Genomic DNA, 19,857 nt, shown 5'->3' with positions numbered 1-19,857 from the left:
AATACATGCAATCAACATGGCTGTGAGACTTGTTGAATTCAGTAGCTCTTGAGTAGAAGTGGATTTGATAGATGAGGGCTTCATGTCTGAGGTTCAGCAAGAGATCGAGATCCATGACAATCGAAGAGCAAGAGATGGTATTGAGCAGAAGACTAACGATTTGAGTTTGGAAGAAGGATTTGATTCGTACTTGAGAATTGTGTTTGAAGGAGCAGACTGAGAGGAGGGAACAGAGAGGGAGCATCTCTAGCCTTTTCTAGCAATTAATGACCCTAACTACATCGCATCTAGTGGTGCAAAGATCAGTAACAAGAGAAACAAAGAGAAGGAAGGACTGTGACAGAAGGAAGAGACGTTTTTCTTTAGCCTGAGTTTTCTATTCTGAGATGCCTGTATGTGCATTTATTTAACCTGCATGCCAGAAGCTAATTCTTGCTGGGTTCACATTTGGAGAAGGAAAGAGGGATCTGAATGGGAAGGGGACTAAAATGAGGCCAGTGAATTTTAAATAAGAACATTTTTAACCTTAGACTTTAACTGGTATTGAAAGTACTAAAAGGGAAAAGCCTGGGGAGACCTGAATTACATGAACACATGCACAGGATAGCTGGGGACCTCCAGCTTGTGATTAGAGCCCTCCCTGGTAGCTTGGGTAGCTAAGCCACCCCATGGAGCTTCACCCTTTAAGAACCTCCTGACACACTATTCCTAACGTGGGAGGGGAGGGAATAGTGGGCTTTCCCTAGAAAGACGCGATATAACCATGGATGCAACAACCTCAGGAAAAGCAAGGGAATTGGGGCCCTGGTTTTTCTAGAAATTTTTAGAAGCATCAACAAAAGCATCAAAAGCAAAGATGAACTGCAGTGCTCTATAGAGACCAAGACTTACTGAAAAAAATGGAGCTGACTGCACACTCTACATTTGGCATATCTTTCAGGTGTGCCTCATTCCCTCACCATCTTGAGATGAAGCTACAGAGCTGTGGCATGTCATTCCTACTACCCTTTCTCTCATCTTCAGTGTCTCTGGATCTGCTCTTTCTTTTCCTATTGCCTATAAATATGTCCAGCATGAGTTCAGTGCAGCTCTGAGGGCCTAATCATGATATTCATATACCATCACTGTGCCTTTGCATTGGCCATTCTACCTGCCAGGATTGCCCTCCCTCCTTTAGACCTACCTCAAGAGCTCCTACCTTTTAAATACAGCTCAAGTATAAAGCCTTTCATAACAACCCTCCACCCCAACTGCTGGTTCCCCCCCCTTTCAAACTGTCTTGTATTTAACTACTTCACATTTATTTCTATTTATTCACTATACATTTATGCTACAATGCTTATAAATGTATTTCTTATCTTCCCCATTTGAACATAAGATTGAAAGTAGGAATTGTTTCGTTGTTTGTTTTTGCATTACTTAGCCCGATGACTGGTACATCGTAGGAACTTAATGACTATTTATTGGTTGGGTGCTTGATTTTCAGCCTCACTTGCCCAGCCAAAACTCACTGACACCTCTGCTCCCATCTTTCCAATGTTTGTAGTAACAGGGATAGGAGCTGATATCACTAATGTCTGCAGTCACTCCTGACCCTCAATGAACTTATTCCTACCCCATCCCATGGCTGACAAACTCCATCCTCCTCCCTTGCTCCCTGTGGGTCAAAATCACTCATTCCTGAGGCAAAAAAAAAATCCCTTTCACCAGCTATGTCTCCTCCTGTGCTCACACATCCACCTCAGTCTCACTTTAGCCATTATCTGCTCACCCATTCCTCATTCCCTTTGGACTTTATGCTCTACTGTTAAGAAGATATCTATCCTAGTTAAGTGAAGGTATCCATCCTAGATATCTTCCTCTCACATTCTTTCTATCTTCTGATGATCATGGAATCTTTCTTTAAAAAAAAATAAAGCTCATCCCTGACCATTGTATGCAGTGTGGGTCACCCCTTCTCTCATCCCCAGCCTCTACACCACCACCACCTGTACCCTAGCCAAAAGGAGTTAGCATAATCCTTGCTCCCCACCACCACTTTCGGATCTTCTAGTTGATGTCTTCTCTTTTGAAGTTCTCAAAGAATCTATTCAAACTGGACACTAAGTCCTCAAGGGCAACTCTAGGCCTGTTAGCACTGAAAGAGCTTCATTTATCTCGGGAAAATAGCCCATTTTTCTTGTATCCCTGGTACTTTGTACTTAGCACTTAATAAATGCTTTATTCAATCTTGTCAAAATGACAGAAAACACCATAATTACGTATGCTGCACCCCCTCTGGGATCACTCCACTTGCATTCAGACTCATATGTTGGGGTCTCCGGAGGATTAGTTGGCCACTCCTTACCAATGGTTCCATGGGTAACTCAGAGATTCCCTAAAGGTGTGCCCCTCCCCCATTAGCAATAAACCAGATGAATTCCAGTAACTCTTAGAAAAGGTATTTACTGAGTGAGAACACTAATTATTTTTTAGAAAAATTTCTCCCAAATCAGAGCACACTCTCCCTTTGCATACACAAGGTCCCTAGGGAGAGTGATCTCAAAGTATAATGGTAGTTGAAGAATACATGTAGAGGATAAAAATGGCAAAGGTCACTCACAAATCCTTCTCTCCCTGCATTCTCCGCCTCAAGTCTGTGGTAGAGTGGGACATGGCTGGTGGACTAGTCTCTCCCTTACTAAATTGCACTGATGCTTCCCAGGACATGGGGTCATGGCTGAATGGGTCAGTCTACTGCTGGGATGAGTCAAGCCCTGAACCACCAGATCCCCCCGGCAGACTTGGCTGCTGTTGTGCTAACTCACCCATTCCATTTCACATCCTGCAATTTCTCCAGATTTTGCACTTCCCACAGGCTCACTGCCTGGACACATCCATCTCAGGGTCACTGCTTGGTTTGTGGCTACCATCATCAGCTCCAGTAGACTTGCTACCTACTCTAGTTGCTAGTTAGTACTTCAGGGGATCACTAGATCTTGCCTCCTCAGGTTGACAATATAAGACTCGCAGCTCAGAAGGTTGACAAGACTCTTATCTCAGAATACCTCAGAATATGCCTAAGATCAGGAAAGAGTAAATACATACATATACATACACACATGTGTACATATGTGTGTACTGCAGACAGGAGGTGACCAGGTGGGAGAAGGCAAGTAGCTATCTTTCTCCAACTCAGTGGTTTCCCTGACTTCAACCTGACAAGAAAACGGATGAGATATTGGGAGGTAGGAGAAGGAAATTGCAATTTCTTTTCCCCTTAATGTACCCTCAGTTCTGGATTAGGAGTTTCTGAATTCTCAGTGCTTCAGATTCCACAGTCAAGTGGAAGACTTTTCATCAACACATAGTGCCAACTCTGAGTCATCACAGTCAGGCACAAGCTCCCAGACTTCTATGTGGACTGAGCAGGTAGAGAAGACATGCCTTTAGAAAGGATGCAAGTGAGGTCCCAGATGGTTCAGGGGGTTATATGTGTGTGTACATATGTGTGTGTGCATACATACACACACACATACATACATACACACACACACCAAAGCTGGGGTCCTAACCTAGATTCTCTGACTCCAGAAACAGGGTTCTTTGCAACATGTGGCTGCCCAGAGGTATAACTAACAAGGAACAAATAGGGCTTGGTCCCACACCTTCAGTCAAGTTGGGAGTAGAATGTGCTTCCTGCTAGGGGAAATGCTTCCTCCTTGGGCTATCCCCAGAACGAGACAACTTCTGGCCAATCTCTTGGCCCTCTGGGCAACTGCTGACCCCAGTATCTACCACCTCGAGGTGCTATGGAGGACATCTGCCACTTCCAGGGTTTCACTGCCAGGGCACCCTTTCCTGGGTCACCTCCATCAAGCCCTTCTAAGGTGCAGCTGCACCTCAATGCCTTCCCCCCGCAACACACACACACACAGGCACACAAAACCTGGTTTTGCCCTCGGTAAAAAACATGGCATGTTTATAGCTCTATTTCCACTTATTTTTGAAAGCCATAAGGATTCAGCGTGGTCTGCTGGTGCCAGATGTTTTCCTGTTTTCAGTGATTAAATTACTAATTCAGACCCCAGCTGCAAAATGTTTACCGTGATTCTCTTCCATAAGTGAGGCAGCCTCTACTTTTGGGAAGATTGTCAGATGCAGCATCCCATTTAAAAAGTTCTCCAGTTCATTTGATAACATTATAAAATTATTCTTCCAACAATTATCTGCCAAATCACTTTTATTTGATACCTATAGAACACCTTTTTTTCAAAGATCAAGCATTTCACTTCATCCCATGTATGTGAGGGGTAGAAAGGAAAAGGGTGATAGAAGTCAAGGTTTGGGAATGTGGAATCCGGCTTTTCAAGATATCTACTTATCATTAATAATCATAGTAACAACTAATATTTATATAACCCTTAAAAAATTTCAAAACACTTCCTTGAGAATAAAGGGGTTTTTTTATATTTGTGTCTCCAGTACCAAGCACAATGCCTGTCATGTAACAAGCCTGTGAGCTAGGTATAATAGACTCACATAACTTTTTCCTATTGTTTTAATTGTGTCCAACTCCTCATGACCCCATTTGGGGTTTTCTTGGCAGAGATACCAGAATGGTTTGCTATTTCCTTCTCCAGCTACTTTTATGGAATAGGAAACTAAGGCAAACAGGGTTAAGCAACTTGCCCACAGTCATATAACTAGTAAGTGTCTGAGGCTAGATTTGAACTCAGGTCTTCCTGACTCCAGCCCCAGCTCTCTATCCATTTTGCCACCTACTTTCCTCTTAGTACCATTTTACAGATTAGGAAACTGAAGTTCAGAGAGGTTAAATGATTTGCCCATGACCACATAGTTAGTAAGGCAAGATTCAAACCCAGATCTCTCCACTATAATTCTAGAACTTTATCAACTATATCAGTTCTCCTGAGAGCATCAGAGTATCATATATTTAGACTCGGAGGTCATCTAGTCCAACTCTCTCCTTTTAAAAATGAGAAAAATCGAAGTTCAGTAAAAACTGCCAACAATACAAAAATGAAGGGAAATTAACTCCTTGTAGTCTCTCAGGAAAAAGCCTACAGGAGAATAGGTAAGGAGGCAATGACAACAACAGAAATGGGCCAAAAGACCATTCTTCTGGCCTCAGAGCACCAAGGAGCAACAGACACCCAGAAGAGTGGAAGGGCAAGGACCCAGGGAGGAGATCTCAAGGCAGTTGGGGGGAAATGACCAAGTGGAAGGCGAAGTCAATAATGAATTATACCAACAGGGACATAGAAAAGCTCTAACACCTGCAAGAAAATGTATCTTTATGAGGCACAACAGAGAAGACTTGGGCTGGGGAGCAAAATCTACAAGGAAAAAAGCAGAAACTGCTTAGAACACAGGTACCTTAGAAGCTTTAATTCCATGAAGAAGATAGGGACTCAGAAAGAACTAACTCAATAAGAGGACTATAAATCAAAGAATAAGAGTCTCAAATAGAGAGAAAAGGAAAATAAATAATGAAGAAAATGAGGGTAAGAAATGCTTTTAGAATAAAGGTTCAGAAAATTAAATGTTGAAGGGGGATGTCAGGAAGGTGAATTTTATTTTATTTAACTTAGAGGAAAATAGAGGAAGGATTCAATAACTATATAAAATTAAGAAAGAAAAAAGAACTAATAAGTTAAACAAAATGCCAAAACTTGGAACAAATTGAAGGGGTGGAGCTTGAGAACAAGCCGGTGGGAATAAGATCGTCTTAAAATAAATGAAGCTAAAATAAGAGACATGGTATTGTGTTTAAAAAGGAAGGGAGGGATAGTAATTTGGAAAAAGAAATTAGAGACAAATGGAAGAAAATTAAAACAATTCTTCTAACTTTGAATGTGAATGTATTAGACAATCTAATAAAATGGTAAAGACTGACAGATTGGATAGGAAAAGAAAATCCTACAATCCCACAATATTTACAAGAAAATATGTTTAAAACAATCAAAGACATACACAGAATTTAAAATGGACTGGAAAAAAATTCCTATGCCTCAAGTGAATCCAAAAAAGCAGAAGTTGTAATCATTTTATCAAACAAGGCAAAAACAAACATTCAAAACATAAAAAGGGATAAAAAGGTAACTAAACTATGCTGATGGAAACCATAGACCACAAACCAATATCCAATATTAAACCTAGATGCTTCAAATGCCTTAGCATCTAAACTCATAAAGGAAAAATATACTGAACTACAAGAAAATATAGACAGAAATGCAGTAGTGGCAATTTCAATGTTGCTCTTTCAGTTTTGAGTAAGTCTTGTAGAAAGATCAATAAAAGGAAAAATAAAGAACTTGACAAATAGTTGGGGGGGAAAGCTAGAACTTTAAAAGATTCATGGCATTTTAAAAATGGAACTGTTAAAGAATAAATATATCTCTTAGCACCATATGGAATTTTTACAAAACCATAACATGTATTAGGGCACAGAGACATTGCTAACATATAAAAAGGCAAAAATAGAAAATATATCCTTTATGTATGCAATAAAAATCATTATCAGTTTAGAAAGAACAAACAAAAGAAATAGATCAAAACAGAGACTTAACAATCAAATCCTAAATAATGAGTGTGTCAAAGAACTAATCATAGAAACAATAATCATGTAAAAGAAAATGATAATGATGAAACAACACACCAACATTTTGGGGATGCAGTTAGATAAAAAAATAATATTTCTACAAAAATATATTAACAGAATAGAAAAAGGATTAATGTATTGAATACCAATTTACAAAATTAAAAAACTAACAATTTAAAAAACTAAAATAAGCAGAAAGGAGGAAATATTAAAAATTAGAGGAGAATTATATGAGCTGCAAACCAAAAACAAATTTACAGAAATGAAAAATAAAACTAAAAGCTTATTCTTTGAAAAGACTAATGAAATTGATAAACCTTTAGCCAATTTGATTTTAAAGAAAGCAAGATAATCAAATTGACAAAATAAGAAAACAGGGCAAAATCACCACAAAGCTAGAAGATAAAATAATAATCAAAGCCTTATGCACAGTTCTACGATAAAACTGAGAACACAAAAGAAACAGAGGAATAACTTGAAAGATACAAAGTATCAATGTTCACAGATGTCCAAATCTTTAGTAACCCATTTTCAGAAAAGGGAATAGAGCTAGCTGTAAAAGAATTACCAAAGCAGGGAAAAAACTCCTGGGCATGATGATCACAGGAGAATTCTATCACACTTTTAAAAAACAATTAAAACAAACAAATTATTCTCAAAAACTGAGAAGGAAAGCACTTCACCAGATTCTTTTTATAGGATAGATATAATTCTAATACTTTAACGAAGGAGGAATAAAACCAGAAGGAGAACTTTTAGAGAAGATTACTAATGAATATCAATTCAAAAATTTTAAAATAAAATTGTCAGACTGCAGCAACGTATCCAAAAACTCATTCAATCTGACCAAGTTGGATTTGTACGAGGAAAGCAAATATGGTTCAACATTAAAAAATCAATAAATTTATCATATTAATAAGAGCTAATATTTCTATAGTGCTTACTATGTGCCAGGCACCTGTGCTAAGTGCTTTACGAATATTATCTCATTTGATCCTCACACTGGGAGGTAGGTGCTATTATTAAACCCCTTTTTACAAATGAGGAAACAGAAACAGGCAGAGGTTAAGTGACTTGCCCAGGGTCCCACGGCTAGTAAGTATCTAAGTATGGATTTGAACTCAGGTCTTCCTGACTCCAGACCAGTAGAGATGAAGAAAATCCTTTGACAAACAAAAACAAACAATCGCCCCCCCAAAAAGCTACAAAACATAGGCATAGAAGCACCTTTTTTTAATGTCGTAGAAAATATCTATCAGAATCCAAAAGCAGGTATCATATGAAATAGAGATATATTCAAACCTTTTGCACTGAACATGAGAGAAAAGCAGGGTTGCCAACTCTTTCCACTATTATTTGATATAGTTCTAGAAATGCCAACAACAGAAATAAGAGAAAGAAAGATACGCAAAGAGGAGATAAAATTATTCCTATGTGCTAAAGACATGAAGGTTTACTAAGAATACCCTAGGGATACTAATTGGAATGATTAATAGAAAATTTGCAAAATAATCTGGGGCCTCACCACAACAAAGTGATCTTTCTACTCTAGTGTAACTTCTTCGTTTTAGAGATGAGAAAATGGAAGTCCTAATTAGTGAGTTGTCCCCAGGGATGTAGGGTATGGTCCATCGTTGATTGTTGCTGTTACTTCCTTCTGACTCACTCCTAAGGTGTCCACACTTCATAAAATGATAGCAAAGGGTTAACACCTCATTGACACATTAATGCCTTGTCATCTATAATTATATTCTATGACTATCTCCACTAAGTGTGGTGGGAGGAGAAGAGGAGCAGGAGCCACAGTGGTCTCTCAACCCACCCTCCTTGCTGAGGACCTCATCGCCATACTTCACTAAAAACAAGGAGGTCATTTGGCAGGAACTGGCTCTTCTCTCCAACTCATATTGCCTCACTGAGACATATTTCCCTACTCTCTCCTCTTTCATTTTGTTTCCCATGAAGAGGAGGACCTTTTTTTGACAAAGCAAATTCTTCTAAATGGGCTCTTGATCTCTACCCCTTCACTTGAGCATAACCCCTAATCTTCTTTGGTTATCCCTACTATCATCCCCCTACTCTCCCTCTAATCTTTAATATCTCCCTGTACTGGCTCAGTCAATCAATCAGTTAAGCACCTTCTATATGCCTGGCACTGTGCTAAGTGCACTCAGTCTCTCCTCATTCTCAAAAAAAAAAAACCAAAAAAACACCTTACTTGAACTATCAATGTAGCTTTTACCATATATCTCTTCTCTCCTTCACTAAACACCTTGAGAAAGTTGTAAACACTAGGTATCTTCACTTTCTCTCCTCTTACCAGCTTCTAAACCCTATGCAATCCACCTTTAAATCTTATCATTCAATTTAAACCACTCTCTCCAAAGTTAACAGTGATCTTTTAATCACCAGATCTAATTATCTCTTCTCAGTCGTCACCCTTCTTGACCTCAGTGCAATGTTTTCCATTTTAGGATCACCCTTTTCTCTTTGATAGCCTTCTCTGTAGGTTTTCCTGGCATTACTATATCCTAGTTCTCCTCCTCCTCATCTGACCTTTGGATCTTCCTCCAGATCACATTCACAAGCCATGAGTGTTCCTCCAAGGCTGTCTTAAGCCTTGTTTACTTCTCCCTTTATTATCTCACTTAGTGATTGGCATGGATACATTTTCATGGATACAATTATCATCTCTTTGCTGATGATTCTCAGATCTATCTATCCAGCTTCTCTCCTGAAGCCAGTCTCATATCACCAACTACCATTTTGATGTCACAGACTGGATGTCTCATAGACATCTCACAACTCAATGTGTCCAAAACACATTGTTATCTTTCCTTATTATCTTTCCTCTCCAAACTTTTCCTTCTTCTCAACTTTTCTATTGCTGTTGAGAGCACTATCATCCTCCCAGTCACACAAGCTCACAATCTCCATGCCATCCTCAACTCCTCTCTTAAACTCACCCACTCTAGTGCAGGCCCTCATTCCCTCACTGCTGGACCATTTCAATTGCCTGTTGGTTGGCCTCTTAACTCATCTCTCTTCACTCTAATCCATCCTTCTCTTGGCTGTCAAAATAATTTTTCAAAGTGTGGTTAAGATCATGTTTCTTCCCTATTCAACAACTCCAGTGGTTTCCCATTACCTCAAATATAAAGTCCTTTCTTTGGGATTTAAAGGCCTTCAAAGAGTGACTGTTCTAGTCTTCTTACATTTAACTACCTTCCACATAATCCAGGTACATTAGACTATTTGTTACTGTTCTCCCATGACACTCCATCTCTTGACTCCATGACTTTCATTGGCTGTTGCTCACATCTGGAATGTCCTTCTTATTTTTTAACTCTCCTGACTTTCCTAAATTCTTTCAAGATTCAACTCAAATTTTACCTTCTACAGAAGGGTGGTTTTTTTGGTTCCTCCCCTTCCTCCCTCCCAGTATCTGCCCTCTGAGGTTACTTGGCATTATAAATACATAAGAAATATATATCTTGCACATACCAGTATACCCACACTAAAGTACTGGGAATTCCTCTACTGAGTGTTTTGTTTCTTTTTTCTCCCCCTATAGTGGCAGCGTGGAGTAATGGAAGGAGTGTTAAACTTGGAGTCAAGAAAATCTGAGTTCAGCTCCTGCCTCAGATGCTTACTATCTATGTGACCCTAGGCAAGTCACTTAACCTCTCTGTATCTCAGTTTCCTCATCTGTAAAACAAAGGGGTATGACTTGATGGTCTCTTCCAACTCTAAATTAATAATGATCTCTTGCTGCTCTGGATCAGATGTGAGTCTCATTCCTGTTCTTCACATGTTTTGTAGCAAATTTGTTCTTTGTTCAAGTGCCTATTAGGATCTCAGAGCTTGCATGGCGTTCTGGGCTATCCCTGTGCCCTAGAAGCTTAGGTTGAATGTTGGAACAACATGAGACACATAAATCATTCAGCACTTAATGAAAGGAGAGTTACTTAGTCATAGCAAGAGAAAGATATTCAACAAGGGTAGGTAATTGAGGACACCTCAAGTTGATTTAGCTGAGAGAATGTACCTTTCCTGAGTTGTCCATCGTTTTCCACAAGCCAACTATCAGAGAGGGCTCCCGAAGCTCTTTGTGGTTGTTTTGTACTCTGTCAACCAAGAAGTGATGTCAACAGCCTAAGTTGGAAGTGCCCTGAGCCAATCAAGTCTTATGAAGGGTCTCAATATCTTTGAAGGAAAAAATTAGTCTATTGTTCATGGAATAAGGGGTTAGGATATTGCTCTTCCCATACATAATATGATTGAATACCCTTAGGGAAAGGTCAGAAATGAGTCAAATTAAGATGTTCCTAGTTCTGGTTAGGGGCAGACATCAAGTCATACTAACTGATATTAGAGTCAAGTTCCCTAAGACTGAACCTGGTTCATCAGCAAAGAAAGGAAAGGTCTAGGAGTCTCACTTGACACACACTGCATTTTTTTACATTTATTTAACTGACTATTTATATATAGATGAACATGATTATGTGTAGGGATATTGACTAGACCTATGACTTCAATGATATAGGGAACTCCTGGACAAGGAAACTCCCTCTATTAATGCAGGTTGGCACCTTTATCAACATATGCTCCTAGAGAGTTGCTTAAAGAACTGAGGGTATAGGAGACTTGCCTGAGATCAAACATCTAGTAAATTTCAGAAGTACAACTTGAACCCAGGTTTTCTTGGTACCAGGCATGGCTGTCTACCTACAGAGGCAAAATTGCCCCCTAACATGACCATATAACTTGAAAGTCCAAGGAAATGAACCAAAAATAAATGACTTCAGATCTGGAAATCATCAGTGAAATCCACAATAATAAGTTAGATTTATATTTACTTGTGACAGGTAGAAAGTACAGTTATGAAAAGTAGCTTGGGGCATAGAAAGAAATTTAGCTTTATATATATGTGTATGTATATATGCATCTATATATATGTATGTGTGTATATTCCTAATAGTGAAAGATGGGAAAAATAAAGAGATAAATTGCTCCTGCCTTGAAAAACTGGACATAGTAAAAGTAACAATGAATTCTAAATTGATATGCATTTAATGTAATACCAATAAATATCACTAACAGATTCATGGTGAAATTCGTCTGGAAAAATACCCCAAAAAAGTATGTTAAAAAGTCAAATATGGATGATAGGCTTACAAACCTACCAGTTTTTTAAATGCTTCAACTTAATAACCTTCAAAATGGCATTGGTTTAAGAACAAACAAAAAAATGATCAGTAAAATAGAGATTCCAGAAATAAAAACAAACTATGGTAGAACTTAATAAAGGACAAATCGGAAGTAGCAGCAATGAAGAAAATGAATCACTTTTTAATAAAAATTATTGAGAACATTAAATGACAATGTGGAGAATTAACTTGGGTTCCTACATCACACCATATACTATAATAAATTCCAGATTAGACAAAAAGTTCAATAAACAATTTTTAAAAACTGGAAAAAACCAGAATAGCATATTTTCCCCAGCTGCAGAGGGAAGAGAAATCCATGACTGTGGAAGAAATGGTTAGTATCATTAACAAGAAGATGCATGTGTTTGAATATACAAAATTTAAAACATTTGCATACTGAAAAAATATCAAAAGCAACAGGGTGGGTAGAACACACACACATATAACAAAGACAACTGATTAAAAACTTATTGTTCAAAATACATAACGTGGTAGAAGCGTATAAGGTGAATACAAGACTCAACTCAGTAAACACTGGTCATTTCCTGTTTAGTTTTTCATTTTACTTTTTCCATTTTCCATTTTCGTTTTTGTGTTGTTTGGTACTTACCATATCTAGCATCTTTCAACTTTCTTCTTAACAAAAATATTCATAATGAACAGATGCAGAGTATTAAATGTTTGGCAAGCCTTTGATCTCTTTCACTCAGAACTCTGAATTGTATATTCCCAATATATTTTTTGCCATTCTCTTCTGTCTTTCCTTAGTGTTGAAGTCACATAGATTGACACACACTAGAGTTCAGTCTTACTACTTTTCATTCACAACAATCTATCTCCCCTTTGTCTTTGCTCTTAGATATTGGAATGCACTCCTTCCTCACCTCCATTTCTTTCAAACCACTATGCAAGGGCCACCTTCCACCATGAACACTTAACTGCTATTTGATATCCCAAATTGCTATTCCCCCCATTATCTTGTATCTATTTTATATCTAATATCGTATATATTTTATGTGTTGTATATTGTGACCCTAGGCAAGGCACTTCAGTTATTTGCCTCAATTTCCTCAACTGCAAAATGAAGATAATAATAGCACCTGTCTCCCATGATTGTTTGTGATGAAGATCAAATGAGACAACATTTGTAAAATACTTTGCCTATCTTAAAAATGCTATGTAAATGCTAGCTAATACCGTTGTTTTTACTATTATTATATACCTAGGTATGTAAATATTGTCTCCTCTGATCAAGGGAGGGCTCATTGAGGGCAGGAATCATTTCAAATTTGTCCTTGTGCCCCCAGGACCTACAACAGGGCCTGGTACAGGACATACACTAAGAAATGTGTGTTGATTGATTAATTGATTATCCTAGTTTAGAAGATGCTGTTGATTTGTTCACAAAATTTTCCTACTTCATCCTGCATTTCCTACTTCATGATATTGGTCCATAAGCTGCAATTGTTAAATACTTGTTGAATGATTGATAATGATCTTTCCTGACCCACAGTAGCCAGTCAATAAAAGCTTATTGATAATGATGATGGTCTGCACGGCATTCTCATATTTATCATGTGCTCTGAAAATGAGATGACCCCAGTCCCTGGCATATAGTAAGCATTTAATAAATGCTTGTGAATGGGTGGGCTGTAACTTTGTGTGTCTGCCTGCATAGGGATGTCTGCGTGTGGGATTGTACATGATGATGACCATTTCCATCTTTGTGTGACAATAAATCCCTGGCTTCCTTCCAGGCTGAGCTCAAAAAAAAAAAAAAAAAAAAGAAAAGAAAAGAAAAGAAAATGAGATGACCAAGCATCCCATTAAAGTGATGTTTTTGTTGCCTTTGAACACACAATGAAACCAATTCCACCTTTACTCTTTTCTCCGCAAAGGTCTTGCAAGCTTTTCTTCCATTTAACTGCATCTTCTTGATGACTTCTGGTTTTATTTATAACAGAGTCAATATGGATACAAAGACTAGAAGAGGCTGGAATGTTTGGAGCTTAAAGTTCATTAGGGTCTCCTAAAATCCAACTAGCAAAAATGAAACACTCCCAGCCCTTAAAGAGCTTAAGTTATGCTATATAATTTTGTTGTTTGGTCATTTTTCAGTTGCGTCTGACTCTTTGTGATCCCTTTTGGGGTTTTCTTGGCAAAGATTTTGGAGTGATTTGCCATTTCCTTCTACAGCTCATTTTACAGATGAGGAAACTGAGGCAAATAGGGTGGAGTGACTTGCCCAGGATCACACAGACAGTAAGTGTCTGAGGCCAGATTTGAATTCATGAAGATGAGTCTTCCTGACTCCAGGCCCTGTGCTCTACTCACTATGGTGTCATCTTGCTGTCCTCAAGAAAATGATAGTCCCATTTTATTTTGCCCCGATCAGACTATATCCAAAATATTGTATTATTTTCTGAGAGTCACCATTTTAAAAGGATATTGATAAGCAAGTGACTTTCCAGAGGAAGAGAAACAGGATGGTGGAAGGTATCAGTCATATCATATTACAAAGAGTTCAAGCAACTAAGGATAGTTATCCTTAAGGAAGGAAAACTGGAAATGATTGCTGTTTTAAGTATATGAAGGACTTTCAGGTGGAAAAGAGATTAGGCTTGTTCTACTTGACTAACTCCAGAAAGCAGAACCAGAAAGAATGGCCAGAAGTTGCAAAGATGCCAATTTAAGATTGGTCTAAGGACAGATTTCCTAATAATGAGTGCTATTCAAAAGTAAAATAGGTTGAGTGGGGAGCTAATGGGTTCCCCCTATTGGAAGACTTCAAGCAGAGCTTGGATCACCACTTTTCAAGTTTATTCTAACAGAATTCTTGAAACTACTCTGGATGGTCATTAACATCCCTTCCACCTCTCAGATTCTATGAACTTGAAGACAAATGCAATAATCCACTATTAGAAAGGGAAGCCTGGAAAGCTGAACCAGAAAACTGTGTTCCCATTCCATGGCATACTGGAAGTGAGCCTGGTCATAGTTCACACTAGTGTGAACACCCACCCACCACATCTTCAGATTTGTTTCCTTTTATTTTCTACCAGAACAACTATTTCCCGTTGGTGTAGTGGGACTGCTATGCAGAATAACGATTCATTTTGTTTCTAATACAAGCAACTGTTGATTGCCTTGTCTTTTGAAATCAGCATTCCATCCACAATGCTGCAAGTGCTGACTAATGAATATGACTTGAGCAGATGTTAAAATAATGTTTTGTGTTACTAGGGTACTTGTTGAACAAGGGTAGTGTCTCTCTAATCACAATTATCACACACACCACACGCACACACCTGGCATTCATTTTTGCTAATTGGGACTGTTTGATTTCATTTGCCGTAAACATCCCTTACATGGTTGATGCAGTGTGAAATTATCCCACGTGAAGCAAAATATAATATATAATAAACACTGGAAAAATCCATGGGCAAAAAGAGTGCTGTTTTGCATATGTTAGCATAGGAAGCAGATTTTGCTTGGCATATGTTACGAATTACTTGTCTTTCTCTCTCTTTTCCCAAGCTGAATGCATCTCCAAATAAGTAATGTTTACTTCATATCTGCAGAGAATTAAAAAATCCATTTATGGGGAAAGCAAAAGTAATGAATACCACAGTTGTTTTCCAGATTTTCTCTGGTGGCGCATGAGTGGTAAGGTCTTCTCCCATCTTTGAAAAGTGGTTTTGGCACCTCATCTGCGTGTGTTCCTGGAAGTTCAAAGACTTCCAAAAGGTGTTCTGTGAGTTATAGCCAATACCCAATTGCAGTTGGAAAAAGAAAAATGAGATCACTTAGACCAGAGGTGTTGAACTCCCCACCACAGAAGCTCCCATAAAACTCTCCCCTATCCAGGAGAGTTTATTGCTTACTAAAATGTATTTAGAAATATTTTTTCTAACAAAATAAATAAAAATACAATGTAATATAGATGATGTTCATTTGTGGCTTGCTAAGTCAATATGGGGTAACTAAGTGACAGTGGAGGGTCTGGAGTCAGGAAGACCTAAGTTTAAATTCAGCCACAGAAGCCTACTAGCCATGTGACCCTGGACAAGTCACTTAACCTCATTTGCCATAGTTTCCTCATCTATAAAATGAGCTGGAGAAGGAAATGGAAAACCATTCTGGTATCTTTGCCAAGAAAGCCCCAAATGGGGTCACAAAGAGTTGGACAGGACTAAAATAACTGAACAAGGACAAAGTCAGTGTGAGGTCTGAACTCAGGTCTTCCTGACTCTAAGATGCAACACTGTATCCACTGTATCACCTAAGTACATCAATGAAGTTTTCTTGAGGAATTTTACTTTGATAACAAATACACAGGTGGAATTGGAACCCTTTGCCTACAGAGTCAACATTCTTTCCATTGCATTTGCCCTACTTCTGATACTCCAGGGAATCTTTGCTTTGGTGGCAGAGACAATGACGCTGATATGAAATTAGCTGGCATGATTGTTCTAAGAGCTCAATAATTCCAGCTATTGATGATGAATGTTTGTTTTCCTTTATACAAATGCTTAGGAAACATTAGTAATAATCTTACTGATAATCACAAAATTTTAACAGAAATCAATGTCAAGTCCCATGGTTGAGTTTGTGGAATCTACCTTTCTCCCCCATTTTGAAAATCAAGAAATTGGCTTATTCCCAGTGGTGACACCTTTCCTTGCTCCCATAATTAAAAAAAAATTACAACAGCCTTGTAGCAGGCTGATCTACAAGGGTTTTTTGCTTTTGTTTTGTTGTGTTTTTTAGTACCTTTAGATATTATTTATCTGCATTTGGATAGGAAATCCTCAAGTAGCTTAGAGCTTCGGTATTTAGAGCATTAGAAGTCTTTCTTCCTAAATGGAGCTTCAAATCCTCTAAAGGTATTTGTTGATGGTATGAAAAGTAGGGCAGTATTGAAGTGGATTTTCCAGATATTAGATGGTGTCCAGAAAGGTTGGGTAGCAACCGTGGCTTCTCAGCCTGGTCAGCCTGTGACTTAGGAGCAGCCAGGCTTCTTTTCTCTCCTGTTGTTTCCATGCCCTGCTTTGAGGTCAGGAAGACCTAGGTTCCAGTCATTTTTCTCATATAGTCTGACTATGTGACTCTGAGTAAATCATGTAACATTGTGGTGGGCCAAGTAATTCTCTGTCTATAGGTTGTAGAACAATTTGTGATCTACATTGGAAGAGGGAGGGTCTTCACTTTAAGTTAGCGTCTTGGTAGAGGAGTCCCCTACACCAACAAAATTATAAGTCCAGGCTTGAATAAATAAAATAGTAAACTGACTTTTTTATCTGGAGTCCTTCTTTGTGGGGAGGGAAATAGATAAAGGAGTGGGATGAATAGACAAAGGGAGACAGAGAGGGAAAGAAGAAGAGAAAAAGAAAGAGAAAGAAAGAAGGAAGGAAGAAAAAAGAAAGGAAGGAAGAAAGAAAGAAGGAAAGAAAGAAAAAAGGAAAGAAAGAAGGAAGGAAAGAGGGAAAAGAAAGAAAGGAAGGAAGAGAGGGAGGGGAAAAGGAAAAGAAGGAAGGAAAAAGAAAGAGAATGGAAGGAAGGAAGTTTTAATATGTATTCATAATTAAGTCTAAGGCTCTTTATCCTTCCCCATAGTACGGTCCACTCATTTATAGCAAAAACTCATTCAGAATGCAATAAGATCAGTTTATCTTTTCCTGGAAACAATACCTATTATAATAAAAGTGCTGATAGTAAATCAGCAAGATTTAAAGACAGCAGAAAACTCCTGAGGGTAAGTGATGCCAGAAGTTTTAAAGTAGAGGACAGGGATGAAATGAAGAGGGGATAAATTCACCAGGTCCCTGTGGGACAGAAAATTCTATCCAGGCAGATCTCTCTTTAAGGGATTCCATGCATAAGACAAGGCTCCAACTGCTTGTGGTTATATTTCCTTAGCCCTTGCAAATGGCTTCCTGTAGCCCAGGTGGTTTTCAGATGCCAAGCTCCTTCCAGCATGGAATAACTACACTTCTCATCAACTTCCTTCCCTCCCCAATAAGAGGGCAGGGGAAAGAATGAAATGAAATGAAAGAATGAATGAATGAAAAAGTATTTATAAATCACTTCCTTTGTTCCACCCTTTGCTGAGCACGAGTAAATTCAGGATTGCACTGAAGCCAACTCAAATACCTGGGGAAAGCAGCTGATTTAGACTTAGAAGATCCAGGTTCAAACCCCAATCCTGCCATTTGCCAATTATGTGACTTTAGGCAAGTCAGTTGACCCTTGGGGAAAAAATATAGTCCCTGCTCACAAAGAGTTCACACTCTAATTGAGGAAGATATGAGAGTTCATCTGAAGAATAGAGTGTTGTTTAATATAGTTAGAATAGGTGATGAAACTGTATCTCGTCACAGGACCCAGAGGGCTCTGGAAGAGAGACTGAGACTGGTGACTCTGCATAGCCGTCCCTTATTTAAATCCAATTCACCTGCATGTCATGATCCTCTTTGAGAATGAAATGCAAATCAAAACTCTGAGGTACCACATCACACCAATCAGATTGACTAACATTACAAAACAGGAAAATGATAAATGCTAGAAAAGATATGGGAAAATTGGAACTCTGATGAATTGTTGGTAGAGTTGTGAACTGATCCAACCACTCTGAAGAGCAATTTGGAACTATGCCCAAAGGGCTATAAAAATGTGCATACCTTTCCATCCAACAATACCACTACTAGGTCTATATCCCAAAGAGATCACGCAAATGGGAAAAGGACCCACATGTACAAAAATATTTATAGTAGCTCTCTTTGTGGTGGCAAAGAACTGGAAATTGAGGGGATGCCCATCATTTGGGGAATGCCTGAACAAGTTGTGGTATATGAATGTAATGGAATACTGTTGTGCTATAAGAAATGATGAGCAGGCAGACACCAGAAAAACCTGGAAAGACTTACATGAACTGATGCTGAGTGGAGTGAGCAGAGCCTGGAGAACACTGCACACAGTAACAGCCACATTTTGTGATGATCAGCTTTGATAGACTTAGCTCTTGTCAGCAATGCAAGGATCTAAGACAACTCCAAAAAAGTCATGATGGAAAATGCCGTCCACATCCAGAGAAAGAACTATGGAGTCTGAATGCAGATGGAAGCATATTACTTGTTCTCTTCTTGTTGTTGTCATTTTGTTTTGTTTTTTCTTTCTCATGGTTCCTCCCACTGCTTATAATTCATCTTTACAACATGACTAATGTGAAAATGTCTCATATGAATGTATATGTAGAGTCTATATCAGATTGCATGCTGTTTTGGGGGCGGGAAGGGGAGAACATTTAAAACTCAAAAGCTTATGGAAGTGAATGTCAAACATTAAAAATAAATAAATATTTTTAAAAAGAAAAATTGCTGTTATCTACTTTTACAGAAACATAAATGTTTAATTACAAGTAAAGACAAAAGTCTCTTAATAATACTTCTCTACTATCACTGCTATATGTGTATTTAAGTGTGAACATCAATTTTTAAAAATTTAGCACAAGCAAATATAATTTAGTAAACTAAACGTGGTATTTATTTGAGAAATTATTAGCAATATTTATTTATATTTTAAGGCAAAAACTTTTTCAGTTATGAATAAGTGGCTAAATTTAGAAAGAAGAAGTAAAAATACTGATGACAATGCAGCAGATTCTTTGCTACCAGGTTGTAGTACACCTAAATAGACAAGAACAAGAAAATTCATTGAATCATTTTTGCAATATGGATTTATTTCTAATAATGATGATGGTGTGGAAAAATCTTTGTTTACTTTGTAATGAAGTTTTGAGTATAGAGAGCATGAAGCCAGACAAACTAAAATGACTTCTTAATACCAAGCATGCAGCATGCTGAAATAAACCAAAGGAATGTTTTGAATGGCTTTTAAAATCTTCAAATAAAGAAAACAATGTTTTCAGAAATTTGTTTTTGTCTATGAAAAGTATTTGCTTGCATCTTATGAAACTTCTTATTTAATTGCAAAAACTAAAAAGCCCTATGTGATAGGAGATCTAGTGTTACTGGCTGCTAT

The sequence above is a fragment of the Notamacropus eugenii genome, chromosome 3 (genome assembly GCF_028372415.1).
Source record: "Notamacropus eugenii isolate mMacEug1 chromosome 3, mMacEug1.pri_v2, whole genome shotgun sequence".
NCBI classification, from domain to species: Eukaryota; Metazoa; Chordata; class Mammalia; order Diprotodontia; family Macropodidae; genus Notamacropus; species Notamacropus eugenii.
The sequence above is the reverse complement of the archived record's forward strand: the minus strand, read 5'-3'. Positions refer to the sequence as shown.